Source organism: Triturus cristatus, chromosome 2_2 (assembly GCF_964204655.1).
Source record: "Triturus cristatus chromosome 2_2, aTriCri1.1, whole genome shotgun sequence".
Classification (NCBI taxonomy): domain Eukaryota; kingdom Metazoa; phylum Chordata; class Amphibia; order Caudata; family Salamandridae; genus Triturus; species Triturus cristatus.
The window spans coordinates 970,635,315-970,660,704 of record NC_140582.1 but is presented as its reverse complement, the minus strand read 5'-3'; the positions used below and the strand labels follow the sequence as shown (position 1 = coordinate 970,660,704).

The 25,390-nt window shown below is 44.1% G+C and overlaps 1 protein-coding gene across 2 annotated transcripts in view; it reads right to left on the bottom strand.

The window, feature by feature from the left end:
• LOC146863019 (uncharacterized) overlaps window positions 1–25,390 on the bottom strand; it is a 471,045-nt gene that overhangs the window by 356,326 nt on the left and 89,329 nt on the right. Inside the window, exon 2 of one of the 2 annotated variants that reach the window (XR_014978206.1) lies at window positions 2,638–2,758. The exons of the other annotated variant lie outside the window; for it this stretch is intronic. The gene's annotated coding sequence lies outside the window, so the exon portion shown is untranslated. Of the gene's footprint in view, window positions 1–2,637; window positions 2,759–25,390 lie in introns of those variants that run through there. 2 annotated transcript variants of the gene reach the window in all.

Here is a 25,390-nt window from a genome sequence, read left to right as displayed (position 1 = left end):
CCAACTACAAATCAGTGGGGAGAAGACAGGCATGACGGGTTACAACGGGGACAAAAGTCTGCACTACCTATCTTTTCACTGCTTGCAAAGACTAGACAGAATATCTCTGTTCCACGTTATTTGTAAGCAGAGAATACCTCCAAAGAACCAATATCGAACAACCAGTGTTCGGACAATCAATCAGTGGGGAGATAAAAATAGGCACGACGGGTTACAATGGGGACAAAAGTCTGCGTTACCTACCCTTCACTATTTGCAAAGACTAGACAGAATATTTCTATTCTACGTTATTTGCAAACAGAGAATATCTCAAAGAGCACTATTCTTCAAAACAATCAATGTTCAGACAATCAATCAGTGGGGAGATAAAAATAGGCACGACGGGTTACAATGGGGACAAAAGTCTGCGTTACCTACCCTTCACTATCTGCAAAGGAAGAGAGAGTATTTCTACTCCTCCCCGTTTGTAGACAGCGAATATCTCAAAGAGAACAATCAATAAGCAATACTAGTATTTTCAATCAATCAATCAATCGTTTCGCAATTTGTCGTGTTTCACGACCTTACCCGGACCGCATGGACAGTTTCTCGTCTTCCGCCTCCAGCGCCCGATCCTCCTCTACTCTCCGTATTTGCCACGGCACTCCTGATGGTTCCCAGTCAGGACCGTAGATCACTCGAGAGAGGTCTGCTCGGAACCAGTGAAGTTCGGATGATCGGCTGCCAGACGAGGGTCTATCGGGCAGGAGCTCTTTCCGATCGTTGCAGTCGTTCACTCTGTCGTCGGGACCTCTCCCACTGGATCCACGTGTCGCTGATGGGCCTCACGCTTGGGACGCCAATTGTTAAAAGGTGGGGGCAGTTGCAATCGATAACCTTTCAAGTATTGCCCGGCGGTAATCGCCTCTTATACCATTCGAAAATTAACCAACAAAGAGGCAGGTGCCGGAGACTGGAAGGCAGGAAAACAAAGTTTTATTCCGTCGGAGTAGAACACATCAGATCAGACAGCAAAGTATCGTCACGAGGTGCTCTAACCACATCTCTGAGGCCTGGCCTCTTATACACAGGTTTATGACTTTATTGCAGGTTTATCATACATGGCACATTCTTGAGATCGCTTTGATACATGAAAGAACATCCTCAGAATCCCCACTTCAAGCTCGTTCCCACACATATCTACAGTGGAAGTCCCCACCCCACCCACAGTAGGAGATGGCTATCACACAGCTGGACATTCCGCCAATTCCCGGGGGTGTGTGCGACTGGTCGGGTCTCAGGGGGTGGGGGGGCCTTGATCTACTGTAATCCCTTTGATGTGGGGTGTTTCCCTTACAGTAGGGGCAATAAACTGCATCCGCAGGGCTAGGTGATGGCCTGGGATCGGTTCGGACAATCGGGCGCAGAGGAAGGGGGTTATCAAAGAGATGTATGACCTTGTATGGGATGTCGGTCAGGCGTGGGATGTGGTTCCATGGCAGGGTCGCGCAGAAGGAGAGGGTTTATGGCCCGTGTATGAGAGAGCGGGGGTGGCCGGCGCGCGGGGGTATGTTCGCAGCGCCAGAGGGACGCGTTGGCGATCGGCAATGAGCAGGGAGAGAGACCAGGATGCCTAAAATGGCTGCCGTGTGTTTTTCTGTGTGTCGCGCTGGGGAGAGACAAGATGGCGCAGATACTGTTCAGTTACGGGCTACATTTCCACACCTGTAGCTAATTTTCTCTTCTAATGTTCAGTTCTCTACTTTCTTTCGGATCAGCAAAGGCTTCCTTCTTTTAGCTCTTCTTCAACAAAGTTCATCTCTAATCCAAAATAACTGCAGGTCCCAACAACTCTAGGACCCCCTGCAAAATTTAAAGTTTGAGAGTTTTCAGTTCTTGGGGAGAAGGTACAACTGCAAAGTTCGGGAAAGCCAATGTATCCAAAATCAGACCACGAATGTTACTCAGGAGCGGTGGATCTGGAATATGGAGAGTCAATACTCCTTCGATCTCCAATCCTGGGATCTTCAGTAACACTTCTCCCCTCAGAGCCGGAGGACCGCTGACAAGAGTAATCGACCTCAGCCTCCCCGTACTCATCGGTCCTAGCATTCGTTGCTACGTACGTCCACTCAGGTGAAGCGTACCTGCGACACGGCACTCTTGCTCTCCTCGACCTTCTCGGAGCTTCTGGATCTTGATCTTCCTCACTCTGCTCTGACTCTGTCACCTCCGATACTGGGGCAAGATCTCTTCTCGGTGTCCCTCTCGAATTTACCCGTTTCTGACTCATGGGCCAAACTCTTTCTGCTTCTGAGACACCCCTGCTCTCCCTTCTGATACCCTGTGCACTGCTTTCTTCCTCGGCAGAATTTGGCTCCACTCCGCCGACTGCACCTTCTTCCGCCTCTGGTTCTGATTCGGAGTTTCTCTCACTCTCGCTTACAGCTTGTTCCAGTGCACAACCAGCTGCGTCAGTCACCCTTACAGCTTGACTTGCCCTCTCAGATGGCCCTGCCACCTCAGCTGGGTTTCCGTTCACGAGAGGGGCTGTATCTTCCAAGGGTGCTGGAACTCTACGGGTATGGGAGGCATGCACCCAGTTCAGTAGTCCCCCACACTTCACTGCTGTATTCGTAACCAGAATAATCTGGTACGGGCCTCTCCAGCGAACATCCAAGCAACTCTTCCTCACGTGCTTCCGTACCAACACCCAGTCCCCTGGGCACAGGTCGTGGCACAGATCACTTGCGGCTGGAACAGCTACCGCCTGCACCTGCTGGGACACAGAATGAACCACGTCAGCCAGGCCTTTACAGTAGTCGAGAATTACATCATCAGTGATATTTATCAATGCAGAGGCGGGTATTGCTGGCACACGCATCGCTCTCCCCATCAATATTTCATGGGGCGACAATCAAGTTCTCCTATCAGGCACACTCCGGAGACTCATAAGAACCAAAGGCAAGGCATCTGGCCACTTCAGAGAAGTTGAGGAGCACACTTTTGCCATTCGGGCCTTCAATGTTCCATTAACTTGTTCTACTATCCCAGAAGCCTCTGGTCGATAACTGCAATGTAACCTTTGGTCTATGTTCAGGGCAGCACAAAGCAACTTCATTAATTCACTGTGGAAATGTGTTCCTCTGTCCGATTCCAAAGAGGTCGGGAACCCGAACCTCGGGATGAGCTCTCTCAACAGTAACTTAGCTACAGTTAGAGTATCACACCTGCGTGTTGGGTATGCCTCCACCCATCTAGAAAAGACACACACTACTACTAATATGTACCTCAACCCATTACACTTTGGCATCTCAATGAAATCCAGCTGCATCCTGTTGAAAGGGCCACCTGACCTCCCTATGTGACTCATTGTCACTGCTGTTCTCTTCCCTACGTTCATTTGTTGACAGGTGACACATCTTTGACATACAGCTTCGGCTGCTGCCCGAAACTTCGTATTGTACCATGTTTGACGAAACACTTGTACCATCGCATCCCTGCCGAGGTGCACAGCACCATGTATCTATCGTGCCATTGGATTCAACAGACATTCCGGTAGCACCGCTCTTCCATCACTCGAAACCCAAAAATCCACATCTCCCTTCTCACATCCAGCTCGCACCCAACTATCCCGTTCCTGGTCCGACACCTCGTCTTGCAATTGTTTTAACTCTTCCCACGTATCGGCCATCGCCAACATCACACTGAGGTCAGTTGTTTCTTCATTTCTCCTTATGTGTCATTCTGTGAAGTCACACCCCTGTTCTGCACAAAATCGAGCAACCTCATCTGCATAATTATTTCCAAGAGACACAAAATCATTTCCCTTCGTATGGGCAGAACACTTTACCACTGCGATTTCATCTGGGCCTTGCAATGCTTCTAACAATTGTCTATCATAATCTCCATTTCTAATGGGCGACCCAGATGATGTCATGAACCCCCTCTGGGACCATAACTGTCCGAAGTCGTGAACGACACCAAACCCGTACTGGCTGTCCGTATAAATCGTTATACGGATCTGGTTAGCGGCCAGACAGGCACGAGTCAAAGCAATAAGCTTCGACCACTCCGGTGATGGTACAGACAGCAAAGGCTGCTCTCAACTGACCCGTATCGCCTCTTAAACATGAACTGTCCACAAAGAATATTTCATCTGGCTCGGAAAGTGGTTCATCCACGATATCAGGTCTGGGTTTGGTGCACAATTCAGTCACATCGAGGCAGTCATGATCCTCACAATCTTCATCATCAATATGCGGGATCGGTAACAATGTGGCAGGATTTAAAACAGAACACCTCTTCAACATCACATTCTCAGCAGCTAGGATGACTTGTTCATACCGTGTCAACCTATTATTTGTGAGGTGTTGTGTCTTAGTCCTGGTCATCAACAGTTCAACAGAATGTGGCACATGCACAGTAAGCGGATGACCCATCACAATGCTCTCACATCTCTCGATACTGACACCTGTTGCAGCAACGGATCTGAGATATCCGGGCAACGTAGAGGCTACTGGATCTAGGGTAGCCGAAAAATAGGCAACTGGTCTACGGACATTCCCATGAACTTGAGTTAACACTGCCAATGTGCAACCTTCTTTTTCACAGCAGAACAATGCGAATGCCTTCTTGTAATCAGGCATCCCCAGAGCTGGTGCACAGCACAAGGCTTCTCTTAGTTTCAAGAATGACCTTAAACAGTCTTCATCCCATGGTACCGGATCACTCACATCCTTGCGCGTCAGCCGCTGTAAGGGCTTTGCTTCAAAGGAGAAGTTCGGGATCCATTGGCGACAATAGCCAACCATTCCCAAGAACATTCGAACTGCCCTCTCAGTCGTTGGGACAGGCATTCTCAAAATCGCATCTATGCGATCTGGTGATATTTTTCTTTTACCTTTCTCAATCCGATGACCCAAATACTGTACTTCACTCAGACAGTACTGTAATTTATTTGGAGACACCTTATGCCCATTCTCTCCTAGGAAGTTCAACAGTGCTACTGTATCAATTCTGCAGGCGTCCTCAGTTTTTGACGCCACAAGCAGATCATCAATGTACGGGACGAGAACAGACTCTTGGGGAAGCACCAGACCTTCAAGGTTCTTTTTCAAAATCTGATTGAAAATAGACGGGCTCTCAGTGTACCCCTGTGGGATACGACACCATGTTAACACACGATTTTCCAGCCTAAACGCAAAAAGAAATTGGCTCTCCTCATGCAGAGGAATCGAGAAAAAGGCTTGACACAAGTCAATCACAGTGAACCATTCCGCATCACATGGAATTTGGAACAGGATCACGGATGGATTCGGTACCACGGGACAACATGGGATTACAATTTCATTAATTCTTCGCAAATCTTGCACGATCCTGAATTTACCGCTGGGTTTCCGCAATCCCATTATAGGCGAATTACATGGACTGCCCCTGATTTCTCTCAAAATTCCTTGCCTAAGCATGGACTCAATTACGGGTCTAATCCCCTCTATAGTTTCCGGTGACAATTTGTACTGGGGAGTTCTCGGGTATTCTACATTCGTTTTGACTCTTATTTTCACTGGATCTACACCTTTAACTAGTCCAATCTCTTCCCCACTAAGGTCCCATACATCAACTGACACTGACTCCCTTAGGTCTAATGGGAGTTCTTCCACCGTGAGTGCAGGATACATTTCCACGCACCAACGCTGGTTCGCAACCTTAAAGGTCGCATCATCGTCTCTTGTCTGGACTTCCACTCCATTCGGGGTGCAATAGATGGTACAATTAAGCTTACACAATAGATCTCTTCCTAACAAACAGACTGGACTAGAATCACACACCACAAACTGGTGTCTGTCACTGAAGTTCCCAATTCTAATCGGTATTGGTTCCGTCAGTGAGCTAGTCAATTTCTTATTCGCTACCCCAACGACTTGGATTGTTTGGCCAGAAAGGGGTAGATCCGGGATCACTGCGGATCTTACAGTCGATCTTGTAGCCCACGTATCAACCAGAAAGGTCGTAGGGTGGCCATCAATCTCTGCTTCTACAAAGGGTCCCTTCTGATCTACTTCTAGGACCGCTCTAAGCGTACAATCATCTTCTCCTCCCCAGCAAGATCTTGTAGCTGGATCGGAATCATCTTCCCCATTCACTTTGAATAGAGGCATCTGTACATACGTCCGAGCTCCCTGCTGCATATTCTGTATTCTAGGCGGTCGGGGAACCTGTACCTGCGGAACATTCGTCCCCCCTTTTGTCATTCTAGGTTGCGTTACTACAGGGAGTGTGTCCGCTACTGGAACATGGGTCAACTCTTCTTCCTGCTGTATTTGATTTAACGGATTAAAAGGACACTCGCGTCTCCAGTGTCCAATCTGGTGGCAAAGATGACAAGCTGTGGTCTTTTTCAACACTGCCACATCTATTCCGGTCTTAGGATCTACTCCTCTCGGCCTCGCCTGTCCTTGAGCATTCTGTGCTCCTCCTTGGTAATTTCCCTGCCTCCTTCCCATCGTTCCTCCGGTAGACTGTCCCTGAACTGCGGTCTGCATCTGTACTAATAGCAGATTATCTTTCAATTTCTTGTGCTTAGACTCAATCTCATCGCTGCAATATCTAGCATATCGGAGAATCTCATCCACAGGCTTATTCTGCCAACAAATCAAACTTTGCTGTATCATTAGACTAACCTCTGGCCTCAATCCCAACACAAACTTGGACACAAACTGTCCCATATCTTTGGTGTCCAACGCCTCCAAACCACTGTATTGTTTAAAAGCCTGCAAAAGCCTCTCGTAAAATTCATGCACTGTCTCTTTAGGCTCTTGTACAGTCCTATCTATCTTCACCCAATCAGTGTCTTGAGGTGAGACCTTCGATTTCATCCAAGTGATTACCTGTTTGAACTTTTTCATCACTATCGGCGACAGGCCATGTGTAATCAAATCCCTGTCAGGCTCTGAGGCCGGCCATTCAATCGCAACTTTACATGCCGACCAGAGATCCCCCGGGATCACAATGTCAAACAAAGTATTCAAATCTATCCACAGTACCTTCGAGATTTTGACAAAGCGATCAACTTGCTTGTACCACTCCACAGGCTTTTCCCTTAGCCGGGGAAAATCATTTGTGATCGCAGCCAAGTCCCCTCTACTCCAGGGTACATGTACGTACCCTCCATTCTGTACCTCCCTTAAAGGGAAACTCCCTATTGCCGTCGTGCCTCCACCCGGAGGTGGCGTCTCTCCCACTACTCCTCTAGAGCTTTTCTTCTTGGACCATCTTTCCTCCCATTTATCGAGCATGATCCATGCCCGCATCGCTATAATCAAATCTTTGACATGGGTTCTCAATCCCATGAGTCTCTTATCTTCCAATTCCTGATCACTATACTGTAGCCGGTGATCTCCTTGCAACGCTTTAGTTTTTGACAAATCCACCCCATATCTTTTTGCCAGCTCTGACAATTTCTCATGAGCCGTGCGTGCTTTACGAGTCACATCTTTCGCTAAAAAGAGTAACTCATCTTGTTCGTAAGTTAGTATTCTTTCCAGGGGTAGATTTCCACCTATTATCTCATCCAACTCTGCCTTTAGCCTTACGACATCCAACATCTTCCCTCTCAAGGCTCCCCTCAGAACTTCTCGGCAGGCTGTACCATCCCTGTCATCGTACTCACATTCTCTTTCCTGTGGCCTACCCTCTCCTGATCTGCCCATGGGAACAGAACGATTTACAATCGTCCCTCGATCCCTCTCTGCGTCTAACACACCTTGACTTTGAGTTCTCACCGGTGGTGTCCACATTCTCAAATCTGATCTTGACTCAACTCAAGACCTTGGTCTAGTAGGTCTCGATTCTCCCTGTCCTCCTGAGGAGTCTGCTGTAGCTGGCATCGGCGTACTCCATTCTATAGGCTTCGGAATCCGCTCCATTCTCCTCACCAATCCATTTTCCTCAACTCCATTTCTCGTCCTGCCCTCTGATTGTTCTAAACTCCCTGCCGTTTCTGGCTCAAGCTCATACATCGACTCAATAGGTCCGATGATAACTGGTATTTTCAGCGCATCTGGTAACCTCCCTCCTCTCTCCACCTCCGAGCCGCCTACAGACTTATACCTGATATTCTCGGTACTCTTACTTCTGACCGGGGTACCGTTCCCCTACTCTCTTCTTCTTTTGTCTCATTACCTTCTGAGGCATCGGGGTTGTATGGAGGTGGTCTCTCGGATAACAACCTTTCTACCAGGCTATCATCCGTGTCACTGTCTTCTTCCCCACCTACTGTCTTTTCCTTCGACTTTTCTGTCGTCTCCAATAAGGGATATAATTTATGTCCCTCTATTGCCTGCATTCTCCATCTTTTCTCAGCTGCATCCCATCTAGCATCTTGGAAAGCCTGGACCGATCTTTTCACCCTTTCCTGATTTCTGCCTCTCTCCTTATCCTGCGCTGCTCTAATCCACGCATGTAGTGCTTCAAATTGTGTGGGCCTCGGCATAGGTCATAAAGCTGCCATCACAGTCTTCAGCTGATACAACACCGCTAATCTGAATGAACCATACAGTGGGAACGCTAACTCTCCTTCACCTTGAGTCATTTTATGCCAATTCTCAAGCCAAACTATGGTATGCAACCCTACATTTCTTGCCATGTAGTGTGCTGGCGTGTCCTCCGGAGGGGCCTCCGCACCCTCTCGAGTAACCACATGTTCATCCCCTCGACACAATTCTCGGAAAACTTTAAAACATTTCATAATGACCAAATGCTAAACGCACACGATCTCTGTTTACTTCCTGATATCTGTCTGCCAATGACAGCGCGAACTACACCAACCAGCCTATCGCAGCGCGACACCTTCTGACGTCACGTTTCCTCCACTCGCAGCAGTTCCCCTCCTTCACACTGCTCGTCTCACCCTTGCATTCGTCCCATTCACATGCTGAAATAACCGTTTGTCCCAAACAAGTCACTCCTCTGGCTGTCCGTCCACAGCCTCTGACTGTCCGTCCACAGTCTCTCAAAATTGTCGACCTCAGTTGGTTACTATCTGTCCCTGCCGGGCAGACAGAGCGCCTCTGATAGGTTACAAGTACTCAATTTCACATACCACAACCCACGACCAGCGTCAGGTTGGCACACACTCATATATTCACTCCCCCTATCTCGGTCCAGGTGATCGATGGTACCTCATGATCAATGGTCAACAAAATCTACCAGGGGTGTCTTCTACACCCTCTCGCTTAGGCTTCTCATCGCCTAAGACTTTCCCGGGCTGCGCGCGCTCACAGCCTGATCTCACAATCACACAACATTCACACCAACTCCGCAAAACATCTCACACAATACAACACCGCAATCTACAACATCGTATCCTGTTCATACTCACTCTTCGAGCTTCTGCTTGCTGCCGCACTGCTACTCGCCATCTACGTCCGTCCGCCAGGCCGTCTGCCGTTCGCCCTCCGATGATTCGACCTCACTTATCATTGATGGGCCTCAAGGATCACTTATCCTAATCTCAATCTTCCCTCGCTATCAGAAATAAACCATCCGTGTCTGCTACCAACTGGGAACGCTGGTTCTTCATTTCATCCAATTATCTACAAGAACCCACTCAGGTCGCCAGGATCTTTTTACTTGCAAAATAGTGTAGAGGGAAGAAACACAATTATCAAATCGTATTTACCGCAATTTGACATTTCAGAAAAGAAGACTCATAATCTGGGAGGTTGACCTTTTATTATCAGCAAAAATTTCTGAATATATAGGCACCTCAATACAAGGCACAAAAGATATATGGGGACTAATACAAATGCTAGTCTACGAAGTATCTGCATACGACTAAAGATAAACAGGATTACGGCTTCCAAAAGCATCAAGTACCCTATGGCAATAGTGATATCGAAATTTAAAGTCATGAATCAAATCCTTTCTGTCCCTACTCTATTCTATGGTGACATCCCTACTCAACATTCCCTTCCAGGTGAGGACCGCATAAAAGGTGTCAGCAGTGAAACTTCCTAAGAAGTCTTCACCATATGAGAGCTCGATCTAAAATGCTCCTTTCAGTCCCTCTCCTAAGTCTCGTCTGCTCAATCCACGGGGCTCTGTCCCTAATACAAAACCCCAAAAAGCTGTACACGCCCTTCAGCACACCCCTTCAGGCAGCTTCTTCCTTCAGTAGATTTCCATTTGGTTCCTTTCATCTTCCTTTCCATGAATTCGACCTTGGGTCCCAGGCCTTTTCTGTACCAGGAGTTGCAACTTTACATTCCAATCCACTCCCTTCCTGTCTACTCCTTCTGTCTCCATTCCATTTGAACAGAGACTTATTCTAACTAACGAGCTACATGGCCTTGTACCTGCAGCCAAATGCTGAACAGAAAAAAACCCTAACATCATGAGGTTTCACAACTCACTGCAATTTAAGCTTTGCTAAAATCCTCTCGTCCTAATAAAACATGGCTAAAATAAACGAAGGCCTTCACTTTACATACATGGTTAGGCCTCAAACTAAACACACTACAACTACCAATTCTAATTATTCATCTCATACTTAAGAGAACTACCTTCTTCATTCCTCTAACGTGACTTAATGTCTCTTAATGCATGACATTATTATACTAAGCATTACACATACACCATTACATTTCAGAATAACTGGTGGCCTTTCTCTTCTCTCGAGGCCTGTTTACATTTTATTTTTCTATTTCGATGAATACATTCTATTACTCCTTGATAACATGCTTAGTTATATGCGGGTGCTGACTAACAATGAATATGGTGCACCCCTACAATTTTTCGCAGCAGCAACGCTCTATCAACACCAACAATCATTAACCATCCCCAAGACAAATAATCTTGGAAGACAGTGCATTTCAGCTGCACCCCTGGCAGAAGTACCTCAGGAGAACTGGGGCTGGATTGCGAAAACACTGACCCTCTCAAAATATCAGTGTCATGCAACGAGAACCTGCAATAAAGCAAACTCAGGAAACGAGACAAAGAACTCAACAATATCCGTAGGCTCCTGGAATGTCGCAGGCCTCGAAAACCTTCTAAGTGATCCAAGACAACGGCCTTTTTAACTTCGCATGACATTATATCTATGCAGGAGTCGTGACGAGAGAAGGAGACATTAATAGAAGGATACTGCAGGTTTTAATTCCCCGCAACTAGATCACACACAAGGGCCACGCAACGGGGGGCCTTTCCATTTTTCTTTCAGCCCCCTGGGATTTTAAAGCCAGGGAGCACGTCATGGGCCATGAATACTTACAATGTGTGGAAATAAAAAAATGGCAATACAATTATACAGTCTGCAACTTATTCTTAATAAACACCTATATACATTCATCAGCTGCAGAGAAACAGCAGTATGTGAAGAAATTAGAACAACTGGCAATGGACATGAAACACAATTACACGAATGCCCATTTCCTGCTAACTTGAGACTTCAACTTAAATCTGTTACATAATCCCCATTGAAGCATTGCAGAAAAAACAGCAGACATCCAGTGGCTGAGTCCTTCACAAGTCTCACGACCGGAAGGAGCAGACTCTCTGGGGTATACCCTACTTGCACTCCTAGAGGCCTTGTCATTGCGAGCATTGAACGGATGCTTTCTAGAAGACCAACCTACCTGCCCGAACAGGTCAGCAGTGTTGGATTACACCTTTAGTTCAATTACTCTCTTCAGACCCGTTCAAACTTACTCCATCCAGTTGCGCTGTGAAAGCGGTCACATGCCACAGTTTTGGTCTTTGCGAACCTCAATCAATTCCAATTCAATACTAACAGTGATAAGCTCAAAAGAAGCACAACATAACTGGAGACTGATTAAATGAAGCACGGAAGCCGTCACAAAGTACGACAACTGGAAAACACTATCTGACCAGGGGAGGCCTTTTATCAACACCATCAGTGACTGGGAAATGCTAGTACAAAAGCTGCTCGCCACCCTGGCCAGCAGCCAACAAGGCACTGCTCCTGGAAAGCTCACGAACACTAAACCCTGGTACACAAAAAAGCTGAGGATGTTAAAAAGAACATTGAGTAAAAAGGGTTGATCTCTTAAAACGCAAACAAATCCCAACTTACCTGTTGAGGTTGAAACCCTTCATAGCCAGAGTAAAAAACAAATCCGGCAAGCCAAACGAGACTATGAGGAATCGCGCCAAACCGAATTGTTCATGGCATGTTGGAACAAAAATGCTAGACGTTTATGGATAATTATAAACAGATTGAACAGTGGCTCAATTTCAACTACGAAAAATGGGAATAACTTCACTGCAGAAAATTGGAAAAAGCTATTTTCCACAATATATAAAGCTACATCTATAATGCCCAATCAATTGTCAGTCTCAAGCAAACAAAACTCTGCACCGCTTACCTCAATGCCAATTGTGGCCAAACATCATCAATACGCAATAATCATTGACGCCAGCAAAATAGCAACATTAATTCGAAAATGTAGAGCAGATAGTGCGCCAGGCCCCAAAGGCATCCCAGCTTCAGTCTACAAATATGACATCAATTTCTGGACAGGTATACGGAAAAATCTATTCAAGAGATGCATAGGTAGTCACATTGTTCCACCATCCTGGCAAGGCTTGATTCTTCATCTCTTTTACAAACAAGCATTGGCATAGCCAATAGGTCTCGCTTTTGGGACCTTCTAAGTATTTAGTTATGCAGCACAATATCCTTGTTGCAACCACATCAACTGTTGTGTGGCTAAACACTTATAAGGTCCCAAAGGCGAGACCTATTGGCTATGCCACTGCTTGGTGTGGTTGTGTGTGTGTGGGTGTGGTTGTGGGTGAGGGTGCAGTTGTGGGTGTGTGTGTGGTTGTGTGGGTGCAGGTGCCGGTGTGGGTGTGGTTGGGTGTGTGTGGGTGGTTATGTGTGTGTGTATGTGTGGTTGTGTGTGTAGTTGTGTGTGTGTGGTTGTGTGTGTGCGGTTGTGTGTGTGCGGTTGTCTATCACGCCATCTACCGTCGCTCTCTGTACCCTGTCGTGTAGTAGGCGACCCCACCACTCACACACGCACCCCCGCCCGTGAACCACCAGATTGATAAAACAATTTGCTTTTCCAAACTGCTTAGGGTTGGGTGGGAGGGTGGGGGGGTGGCAGCTGATGCAACATGGTGCCTCACAGCACCTCTCTGGAGGAAGATTATATCAAAGGTGATTACTGACTCAGGATAGTTTAACCCTAGGTTTACCAGTCAGAGACAGGTGAGGGGCAGGAGGTGCAGTGAGATAAGGAGAGGTGTTTGTGTGTGTCGAAAGAAGAAAGAGGCAATACAGCAAGGTGGGGCTGACAGAGCCGATAAAAAGAAGAAAAAAATCAAGAGATGGGCAGCGGTGACAAGCGAAATATCTCAGGCCAGTCGAGGGGGGCCAGGGGACTGCAGTCAGTGTTCACGCTCCTCGGAGGGGGGCCGAGCTTTTCCCAATCCATAATGTGTTCACCTCAAAGGGGCGATATTTACTGTAACCTCTGGGGAGCGGCTTCGCCCCCTCCTACCACATTGTGATCTACCACACAAACCGATTTTTGTGGGGTATGTTCTCATATGAATACCAGTGAAAGGCAAGAGAACAGAAGGGAAATCTGATAGGAGAAAGGAGCAAGGGCAGAAAGAGGGCGAGGAGACACAGACGAGGCGAGAGGGAGGGACATATTGGAAAGATGAGGAGAGACAGGAGACAAAGTATGGGTGGTGAGACGTAGGAGGGAGGATGAGAGAATGCATAAAGGGACGGAGTATGTCTGGGGATAGAGAAAAGAGGGGAATACGAAATAATGTGGGGGAGGGATGGGGCAGTGCGAAGGAGAGAATATAGAAAGGGACAAGAGATTGGGGATGAGAGCAAAATGCGGCAAAACGAATATCAACGTTATCCATCCAGCGCGTCAAACCGCAGTGTTGTCCCCTTTAAGTGAATCAGAAAAATAGGGGGTAAGAAGAGAACACGTGAAACTACCAGACATAAGGAGGCAGTAGCTGGAGAGGGGGGAGAGGCTATGGGTGGAAAACGAGAGCGGAAAGGCGGGCGAGGAGCGCAAATTGTCGAAGAGAAGTGAAACAGGCGAAAGAGAGTGGGTGAAAAGGACGGGGGTGCGGAGAGAGGCAGCGCGGAGGAAGGAGGGACGCGGAGATGGGGAGAAAGAGAGAAGAAAGCTGAACAGGGAGGGTTTAGGAAAACAGAGTGGCGGAGTGAGGAGAAAAGGACGAGAGGCTGCGGGGGCGGAAGGAGAGGTGGGAGGCATGGTCAGAGAGGAGAGATCATTTATGGAAAAATTGCATGTAGCAGACGATGCCTCCTGGAGGGAAAGAGGTTCTTGCAGACAATCTCATTGCTGGGCAATTCCTTCTTCTGGACTCCAGATCATTAGCGACGCGCGGCCGCGAGACACGCTCTGTGGTGGGGGAGGGGGAGGAGCATTGAGGCGCAAAAGTGAAAGCAGGCTGGCTGGCGAGTGGTGTGCGATGTGCGCGCACCATGACGAGAGAGGAAAGCCATATGGCGCCTCTGCTCGTCATTGTGCGCGTAACCGCACGCCCGTCGCCAGTGCACGCGCCAGTGGCCTGAAGCGCTTCCCCAAAAGTGGATTGCATGGCGGCACGATGCACGTGATTGTGCACGTACTCGCCATGCAATCCGCTTTTGGGAGCACTTTTGGGAGCCCCTTACTAGAGTCTCGCTGTGCGATCGCCGCTTACGCGATAGCCAGGCGAGACCTAAAAATGGCAAGATAACTTGTGATTAATGTTCCTGCTGCAGAGAGAACGAGATTTGTCTGGTGGCAGTTTCTTTCCACTTATGACTAAGTAGCACAGAAGGTTAATGTGCCTGCTGCAAAGAACCTGTGCAGCGTGCTGTGGTGGGGGAGGGGGAGGAGCATTGAGGCGCAAAAGTGAAAGCAGGCTGGCTGGCGAGTGGTGTGCGATGTGCGCGCACCATGACGAGAGAGGAAAGCCATATGGTGCCTCTGCTCGTCATTGTGCGCGTAACCGCACGCCCGTCGCCAGTGCACGCGCCAGTGGCCCGAAGCGCTTCCCCAAAAGTGGATTGCATGGCGGCACGATGCACGTGATTGTGCGTGTGCTCGCCATGCAATCCGCTTTTGGGAGCACTTTTGGGAGCCACTTACTAGAGTCTCGCTGAGCGATCAATTACACGATAGCCAGGCGCGACCTAAAAAGGCCCTATCTCGCTCCCAGACAGTTATCAACACATTACACCACTGGACCATGAGGCACAATTTTTTGCCTGGTTACTACTCGAGGATTTACAAGATTGGGCAACAACAAACAACCTGCTTCCCTTAAACCAAACCGGCTTTAGAACACGGTCCGGGCACCATAGATAACCTGGTGGCTTTAAGGATGCTCGCAACCAGACAAATACAGAAGTAAGAAGAGCTGTACTGTTGCTTCATAGACTAAAGTAAAGCTTTTGACCAAGTTAATCGTCGTCTACTATGGTCCAAACTTATAGCCTGGAAAATCCCAGATCCACTATAACAAGGCATTCTGCTGCTCTACACCAATACATGGGCCAGAGTAAAATTAGGATCACACCCGCGGTCTTAGCATGGAACATGGCGTCAAACAAGGGTGTGTATTAGCAACAACCCTTTTTAACTTATGCATGAGCGACTTGGCTCCCACACTAAACCATGCAAACAATCATGCCCCAAAATTAGCTAACCAACACATCTCTTCTCTGCTATATGCGGACGATGTCGTCCTTCTAAGCCAAACACCGGTAATGTTCTAAAGATTGCCAGATGTCTTAGACACACACTGCCGGGCAAACAAGATGAAAATTAATTACAATAAGAACAATATAGTTATCTTAGGCCAGAAAAAACACCACCACTGGCAGTTTAGCAACCACCGCCTTACCACCACGAACAAATATAAATATTTGGGATGCTGGCTAGACGACAAAGGAGGCTACCAACTACATCTAAATTCATTAAATAAAACTAGTTTCATTGCAATGTGCCTCTCGAACAATTCTTAAGAGCACTAAACAAAAATCCTATGATTCACTGTTGAAAATAGTTTTGGCCAAATTAGAGCCAACATTGTCATATGGATCAGAGGCCTTCCTGGGGAAACTGGGGGCCTTTTTGAATAACACGCATAGTGCAGTTTTCAGAACGCTATTTAAATAACCGTGTAATGGATCAGGATGGAATTTGCATTAAGGGACCAACTGATCAAGCAGAAGGCCTGCATAATAAAATATCTGCACTCTACATGGATAGCTGAGCAAGGATCACTGAAATGTTTTATCTGGCTCGTAGTAGCATGCCCCTACAGGGCACGCCACTCAAATGTTTGGACACACGCCTTCTGAAGCACTGGAGCAAACAGGCTCGGCGGAGCTACGGAATTTAAAATTACCGCACCCATAGTTTAAAACAGCTCTGAACAGAAAAGTAAAGATTAAATCTTTTGAATCTGATCACAAGGCATTTGCTACAAGAGAACATGCCCACCTGGTCCTCAGCAGTTCTGATAGAAATGGTCCACAAAAATATATCATGGAACTATTTTCACCTTATTACAAAACGAAATACCTGCAGCACCGGATGGGCTCCTTTTCGTCATTAGACTTATCTCCTCCGTGGACAGCGAAAACCGAATCTAAAACATGTTGATTAAGCGGATAATCTCAGGAATTAATAACCCACCTGCTCCATATGCCTTAACTTCCTAGAATATCGCAGAACACTTGTTCGGCACCTGTGGACTAATGAGGGGTTGCGGACATTACCATCGGCCATCAGCCACTTATTGAACAATGGCAAGCCGCAAATGATTACCAAACTTGTAGAATGTGTAGATAATACAGACAAGCAACTAAGAAATAATCCAGAATTACAAAAAGACGAAGCGTTTTAACCTCGAGCCCCCACAGGACCAATAATAATCCCTACACAGAAATATCCTATTTTCCTTAAAGTGCTGATTTTTTAACAATGCAGACCGGGCAGAAATAGAAAGCTTTTATGTGGTCCATTGTTGAAGATTTTTTACTATTTGTATGTTTATATTACACGGCTGGAATTTTAACTTAAGACCATTTTATTAAGTTACAAGCTGCTTATCGAAATGTATTTTAAATTATTAACAGTACCACCATTGATTAAACCTGCATGAAGATGGTTGGTTTTTCTGTCTAATCGTCTACATTTCTGTAAAAAACGAGGTACAGGTCGATAGACTTGACTGTCTAAATAAAGTAATTTGAATTTGTGTTGTCTGCTTGACGTTCCACTGCAGCCTGCCTGATTACATCTTTGGGGAGTCCAGGCAGGTTTGTGTCGTGGGAACCTGGGGGTTTGAAATATCACGTCTCTACTCGTTCCACACACATTCAAGCATACTCTCATCACGAGGCAGCAAAATCCTAGAGGCAAGTAAGTAGTGCCTCTCTACTGTAAGCACAAGAAATTGAGTGGCTGTAGCGCCTGGAAAAAGGAGTCAGGGAAAGTCGCACACTGCATAGCCACAGGAGAAGGATACAGATAAGTCCAGAGAAATAAATACAGCTGGAAAAGGACAGAGCATGATAAAAGTTGTATATCATGTGAAAGAAACTAATGCAAATATAGCAACAAAGAGAGCAAGGAACATAAAAAGGCGCATTGAAGAGGCATAATGGAGAGGGCTGCCGACTCTGGAACTGGGGAGCTAGTGTCAAGTCCTGGCTTAGGCTCAACAGTCTGTGATTCTGGGCAAATCATTTAATCTCACTGTACCAAAAATGAAAAAAAAAATAACCTGACCTTGGGGAATCTAGTGGTCACTTAATGGGCTCCAATGCCATCGGGCTGGGCTTGCACTAAACCAAAAAAAATTGCAAAGTGGCAGTTTGGTGTTAGCAGTTGCTTGCTAAATAGAACAGAGATGCATCGGGTGAGAGACTGCTATGGCTCATGCAGAACGAGGCAGTCTAAATGAAACAGCTGCTGACACAAAACAAGCATTTGCAATGCAATAGGTCTCGCATTTGCGAGAGTTTGAGCTATTAGCATTGTAAATGACAGTGCCTTTTATTTATGTTTTAAAAAAAAACAAACTTAGATAAAAAGCATTGTCATTTACAATGCCAATAGCTCAAACTCGTATAAATGCGAGACCTATTGCATTGCAAATGCTTGTTCTATATTATGTACCAGCCATACTTGCAGCTTAATTTTTCTTATGCAACAACCAAGTCAATAGTCGTGACTTTTTGTAGGTTTGATGTTACTTGTGTCATATATCTGAATGCAATGACAGAAACAGCAAAATACAGGTCGGGCGGCACACTATGCCAAGCACAGATTTTTGGGCGTAGTTGTTTCTGAGCCACGCCCCTTTGAGAACCGCCCCCCCAGTTTTTTCATCCCACTTAAAGCTCTGACTACAGCTCCTGAATTGTGTACTTCACCTGCATGCTCCGGGGATTGGAAGACGATATAGTATGCTCTGAGTTGTATTGTGAATAAGTTTCAAGTTGACGGTAGTTAAGGATCAATGTAATAATGGGAGATTTAGCGGCGGTGCAGTGCACCACAGCGCGGGGAGAACTGATGGTTCTCTGTGTTGGCTTAGCCATATGATTAAAAGGAGCCCGATGGTGGGAGGAGGTAGGCAGTTGCAAATCAAATTCTGGTTTGACCACAACCGCACGCACTGCGCTGTGACCCGGCCCCGCCTACACCACCCTTTCAACCTGCAGTACACGTTTGACCAAAACGCCAGTCCAATACTAATCAAAGGATAACATAGTATTGCCAATGAATGCGACATCAGTGAGCAGATTATCTAGTAATATATCGTTCACCCTTCGCTATTCCAAGCGCAACTAGCTAATCCTAACCAGTTTATTTTAAAAAAGAATTCGCGTACTGGTAGTCCTGGATGTAAAAACAAAGCGGAGTACGCGAAAAGATCAATGCACAAAAAAACAATTTGCCCCAGGAGAATGAACTAATCTACTATTTAACGTTATATTCTAAACAGGCTGTTTTAACGATCAACACTTTTGTAACATGCCCACTTGTAATTTTCTCTTCATGTAACACTGCTGTTCCTGTTGTGAAGCGCTCTGACACCTTCGGGTAAAGTCCGCGCTATACAACAAGTGATGCTCTGCAGAAAACACTTAAACGTTCTGGGTCATTATGATTTTGACCTGTGAGCAGAGTTTAACCACAGCCATCCGTAGCAAGTATTTAACCAGTTAAGCTATTTTCACAATATTATAACATGATATTAGCAGGATACAAGTAGACTTTGCAGGCTGCTACGTAAGCCCAGCTGAACTACCATTAAATAGAGATCTCGTCTGGTTTGGAACGATTACAAAGAAAACCAACACACCTTTACTATTGGCTTTCTCCTTGATCTCAAACTCTTCGGGAGCAGAGTTTTTTTTAATACTGAATATGTAACCTAAAGTTTGGTGCCTGGGGGCGAGAGGGGGCGGAGGCAGGCTGCGGGCGGCAGGCACCATTGTTGAGCATGCGCCGTGTTAATTTAAATAAATAAAAAGACTACTTTTAGGTGCACAACAAGAAAGGTGCGAGTGCGCAGTATTAAAGTCAAAGCAAAATACTAAAATGTTTAATTGTACTTGTAAAGCGTGGCGCCCGGGGGTGGGAGGAGCTGCAGGGCCAGGCGCCATTGTCGAGTGCACGGTGTTATTAATTTAAATAGCGTGCTGGGTTGTTAATTTAAATAAAAAAACAATGTTTGGGTGCCGAGTGCACAACAGAAAGGTGCAAGTGCGGCAGAATAAAGTTAAAGAACGTAGTGAAAGCAAATTAAAACAAGCACTGACGAGGGACGTCGAAAGTCAAATGAAAATGCTTTTTTCCTCACCTGTGTTGCGAGAAATGGTGGCAAAAGTAAACAAGCTGGAAGGGGGTGGCAAATGGTGTGCACTTTCGCGGCCGCTTTGATGTCCTCAGTGGCCGCGTGGCTCACTGAGGACATCAAATCAGCCGCGAAAGTGATCAGGCAGTGCTTTTCAGGCTGCCAAATGCTGCTCGCGCCCGGCGCACATGGACTGTATTTGGAGGCCTGAAAAGCACTAGTTTGCACTTCCAGATCCCCCTTTTACAAAAGCTCTCGCGAGAGCAGCGCTAAAGCGCTGGCTCAGGCGAGACCTAAAAACGGCCCGGCCTCTGCCCCAGGGGATTCCTGGGTGCCTGCTACGGCCAGTCCGGCCCTGGGGATATGAAAACAAGTTTAGCAGCAGGAACCATCTATAAAGTGATGTAGGACTTCAAAGAGAAAATGGTGGTGAAATAATAGTACTATAGAACAGAGTATTGCTGTTAGAAATACATTGTCAACTTTTAAATATTTATGTGCACTAAACTTTGTAAAAAACAGTAGTGGATATTTCTAGCATTTTTCCAAAGTGGAGTGACGTAAAAATGCTTATTTGCTTCCCTAACTTCAGACCTGCAAGCGAGATTAGCTAGCATATTATTTTTTTTAATTTGGACAGGTGATTGTAATATTATGTTATTAGCAGACATCCATGGCGTGGTCTTATCCAACCTTTTTGCCTTCACCCCTCCTGTTCTGTCAATTAGTTTTTGTTGGAATTAAGACTTTGTGCACGTTACCACTGCTAACCAGTACAAAACTGTTTGTGTTCACTGAATAAAGAATGCCAAAAGTGTCCTACATCTGATTGGTGCATTTAATTTACTTGTAAGTACCTAGTACATGGTAGTATCTGAGCACAGGGTCTGTAAATTAAATGCTACCAGTGGGCCCGCTGCACTCATTGTGCCACCAATTAAAGTAGCCATTTAAAACATGTCTCAGGCCTACGTTTTGTCGTGTTTTGCTATGCTATGCTATGTTTTGTTATGCTGTGCTATGTTTTGTTTTGTTATGCTATGCTATGCTTTGTTATGCTATGCTTTGCTATGTTATTTTTTGCTATGCTATGTTTTGTTATGCTATGTTTTGTAGTGTTTTGTTATGCTATGCTATGCTTTGTTCTGCTATGCTATGTTTTGTTATGCTATGCTATGTTTTGTTTTGTTATACTATGCTATGTTTTGTTGTGTTTTGTTATGCTATGCTATACTCTGTTTTGTTGTGTTTTGTTATGCTATACCATGTTTTGTTGTGTTTTGCTATGCTATGTTTTGTTATGCTATGCTTTGTTGTGTTTTGTTATGTTATGCTCTGTTACGCTATGTTTTCTTATGCTATGCTATGTTTTGCTATGCTATGCTATGTTTTGTTTTGCTATGCTATGTTTGGTTTTGTTATGCTATGCTATGTTTTGGTGTGTTTTGCTATGCTATGCTTTGTTTTGTTATACTATGCTATGTTTTGTGATGCTATGCTATGTTTTGTCATGTTTTGTTATGCTATGCTATGCTTTGTTTTGTTATGCTATGCTATGTTTTGTTTTGTTATGCTATGCTATTTTTTGTTGTGTTTTGTTATGGTATGCTATGTTTTGTTATGCTAAGCTATGTTTTGTTTTGCTATGCTATGCTTTTTTTATGCTATGATATGCTATGTTTAGTTATGCTATGCTATGTTTTGTTTTGTTATGCTATGTGATGCTATGCTTTGTTTTGTTATGCTATATGTTTTGTTGTGTTATACTAGGTTTTGTTGTGTTTTGTTATGCTATGCTATGTTTTGTTATGCTATACTATGTTTTGTTGTGTTTTGCTATGCTATGCTTTGTGTTATGCTATGCTACATTTTGTTATGCTATGCTATGTTGTGTTGTGTTATGCTATGCTATGCTTTGTTTTGTTTTGCCATGTTTTGCTGTGTTTTGTTATGCTATGCTGTTTGGTTCGTGTTTTGTTATGCTATGATATGTTTTGTTATGCTATGCTATGTTTTGTTTTGTTATGCTATGCTTTGTTATGCTATGCTATGTTTTGTTGTGTTTTGCTATGCTATGTTTTGTTTTGTTATGCTATGTTTTTTGTGTTTTGTTATGTTATGCTGTGTTACGCTACGTTTTGTTATGCTATGCTATATTTTGCTGTGTTTTGTTAGGCTATGCTATGTTTTCTTGTGCTTTGCTATGCTATGCTATGTTTTGTTTTGATGTGTTATGCTATGTTTTGTTATGCTATGCTATGATTTGTTATGCTTTGCTATGTTTTGTTTTGCTATGCTATGCTTTGTTCTGCTATGCTATGTTTTGTTGTGTTTTTTATGCTATGCTACGTTTAGTTTTGTTTTGTTATACTATGCTATGTTTTGTTATGCTATGCTATACTCTGTTTTGTTGTGTTGTGTTATGCTATGCCATGTTTTGTTGTGTTTTGCTATGCTATGTTTTGTTATGCTATGCTATGTTTTGTTGAGTTTTGTTATGTTATGCTGTGTTACGCTATGTTTTCTTATGCTATGTTTTGCTATGCTATGTTTGGTTTTGTTATGCTATGCTATGTTTTGGTGTGTTTTGCTATGCTATGCTTTGTTTTGTTATACTATGCTATGTTTTGTGATGCTATGCTATGTTTTGTCATGTTTTGTTATGCTATGCTATGCTTTGTTTTGTTATGCTATGCTATGTTTTGTTTTGTTATGCTATGCTATTTTTTGTTGTGTTTTGTTATGCTATGCTATGTTTTGTTATGCTAAGCTATGTTTTGTTTTGCTATGCTATGCTTTGTTATGCTATGATATGCTATGTTTAGTTATGCTATGCCATGTTTTGTTTTGTTATGCTATGCTTTGTGATGCTATGCTTTGTTTTGTTATGCTATGATATGTTTTGTTATGCTATGCTATGTTTTGTCGTGTTTTGTTATGCTATGCTATGTTTTGTTATGCTATGCTATGCTATGTTTTTTTTGCTATGTTTTGTTATACTATGTTTTGTTGTGTTTTGTTATGCTACGCTATGTTTTGTTATGCTATACTGTTTTGTTCGTGTTTGGTTATGCTATGATATGTTTTGTTATGCTATGCTATGCTATGTTTTGTTTTGCTATGCTATGCTTTGTTATGCTATGCTATGTTTTGTTGTCTTTTGCTATGCTATGTTTTATTTTGTTATGCTATGCTATGTTTTTTGTGTTTTGTTATGTTATGCTGTGTTACGCTATGTTTTGTTATGCTATACTATGTTTTGTTGTGTTTTGCTATGCTATGCTTTGTGTTATGCTATGCTATATTTTGTTATGCTATGCTATGTTTTGTTGTGTTGTGTTATGCTATGCTATGCTTTGTTTTGTTATGCTTTGCTATGTTTTGCTGTGTTTTGTTATGCTATGCTGTTTTGTTCGTGTTTTGTTATGCTATGATATGTTTTGTTATGCTATGCTATGTTTTGTTTTGCTATGCTATGCTATGCTGTTATGCTATGCTTTGTTTTGTTGTGTTTTGCTATGCTATGTTTTGTTTTGTTATGCTATGTTTTTTGTGTTTTGTTATGTTATGCTGTGTTACGCTATGTTTTGTCATGCTATGCTATGTTTTGTTTTGTTATGCTATGCTATGCAATGTTCTGTTATGTTTTGTTATGCTATGCTATGTTTTGCTATGCTATGTTTTGTTGTGTTTTGTTATGCTAATCTTTGTTGTGTTATGCTATGCTATGTTTTGTGATGCCATGTTGTGTTGTATTATGGTATGCTATGCTATGCTTTGTTTTGTCATGCCATGCTATGTTTTGTTTTGCTATGCTATGTTTTGTTATTTTTTGTTATGCTATGCTTTATTTGGTTATGCTATGTTTTGTTTTGCTATGTTATGCTTTGTTATGTTATGCTATGCTTTGTTTTGTTATGCTATGCTATATTTTGTTATGCTATGCTATGTTTTGTTGTGTTTTGTTACTCTATGCTATGTTTTGTTCTGCTGTGTTATGCTATGCTTTGTTATGCAATGCTATATTTTGTTGTGTTTTGTTATGCTATGCTATGCTTTGTTGTGCTTTGCTATGCTATGTTTTGTTTTGATGTGTTATGGTATGTTTTGTTATGCTACGCTATGTTTTGTTTTGTTATGTTGTGTTAGGCTAGGCTATGTTATGTTGTGTTAGGCTAGGCTACGTTATGTTGTATTAGGTTATGCTAGGCTGTGTTATGTTGTGTTGGGCTAGGTTTTGTTGTGTTGTGCTGTGCTGTGTTGTGCTGTGTTTTGTTTTGTTATGTTTTTGTTTTGTTTTGTTAGGTTATGGTTTGTTATGTTTTGTTATGTTATACTATATTTTGTTATCAAGTGTTTATGCCACAGAGCAGAATGGTAAGACATGTCACATCACCACACAATGATTGCCTGCAACCCAAGCCTATTGTCGCATTGAGCTGCACGTGCAGTCCGCATTCGGGTCAATCTAAGCCATCATTAATGCAAGGAGACATTCGATACTTTTGGAATGCACGCGCTACAACTTGAAAGTTGTGTTTTATTATGCTATGGTATGTTTTGTTATGCTATGCTATGCTATGCTTTGTTATGCTACGTTTTGTTGTTTTTTGTTATGCTATGTTTTATTGTGCTTTGCTATGCTATGTTTTGTTGTGTTATGCTATGTTTTGTTATGCTATGCTAGGTTTTGTTTTGTTATGCTATGCTATAATTTATTATGTTATGTTGTGTTAGGCTAGGCTATGTTATATTGTGTTAGGCTAGGCTATGTTATGTTGTGTTAGGTTAGGCTAGGCTGTATTATGTTGTGTTAGGCTAGGCTGTGTTATGTTGTGTTAGGCTAGGTTGTGTTGTGTTGTCCTGTGTTGTGTTGTGTTGCTTTGTTTTGTTAAGTTGTGGTTTGGTATGTTTTGTTATGTTATACTATCTTTTGTTATGTTCTACCATGTCATGTTATACTATGTTATGTTATCACGTGTTTATGCCACAGAGCAGAAAGGTAAGACATGTCACGTCACCAAACAATGCTTGCCTGCAACCCGAGCCTATTGTTGCGTTGAGCTGCGCGTGCAGTCCACATTCGGGTCAATCTGACCCATCATTAATGCAAGGAGACATTCTATACTTTTGGAATGCATGCACTACAACTTGAAAGGTGGTTTGCATTGATTGCAACTAATACTTGTGAGTATTTAACATGCTATGAGCACTGATTGACAAGTGACATCATCAAACACAGGTGGATGGTCTGCTAATAGCAGCACGCCTTTATACCTGATGTTTTTTTAATTATGAGACAGGGATAATGGCCTTACTTAGCTGTTATACTAATGTTATACTATGATTTATTCAAAAAGACATGTAACGTCACCACTGCAGCCATGATTTGCAAGCATCAATGTGTCTTCCCACTCCACCACCCTCACCAACTGTTCCCATTTTTAACGAACGGACAATATGCTAATTTGCGAAATTCCTTTTCTGTATCTTCGGAGATGCGGTAGTGAAAGGCCCTGCA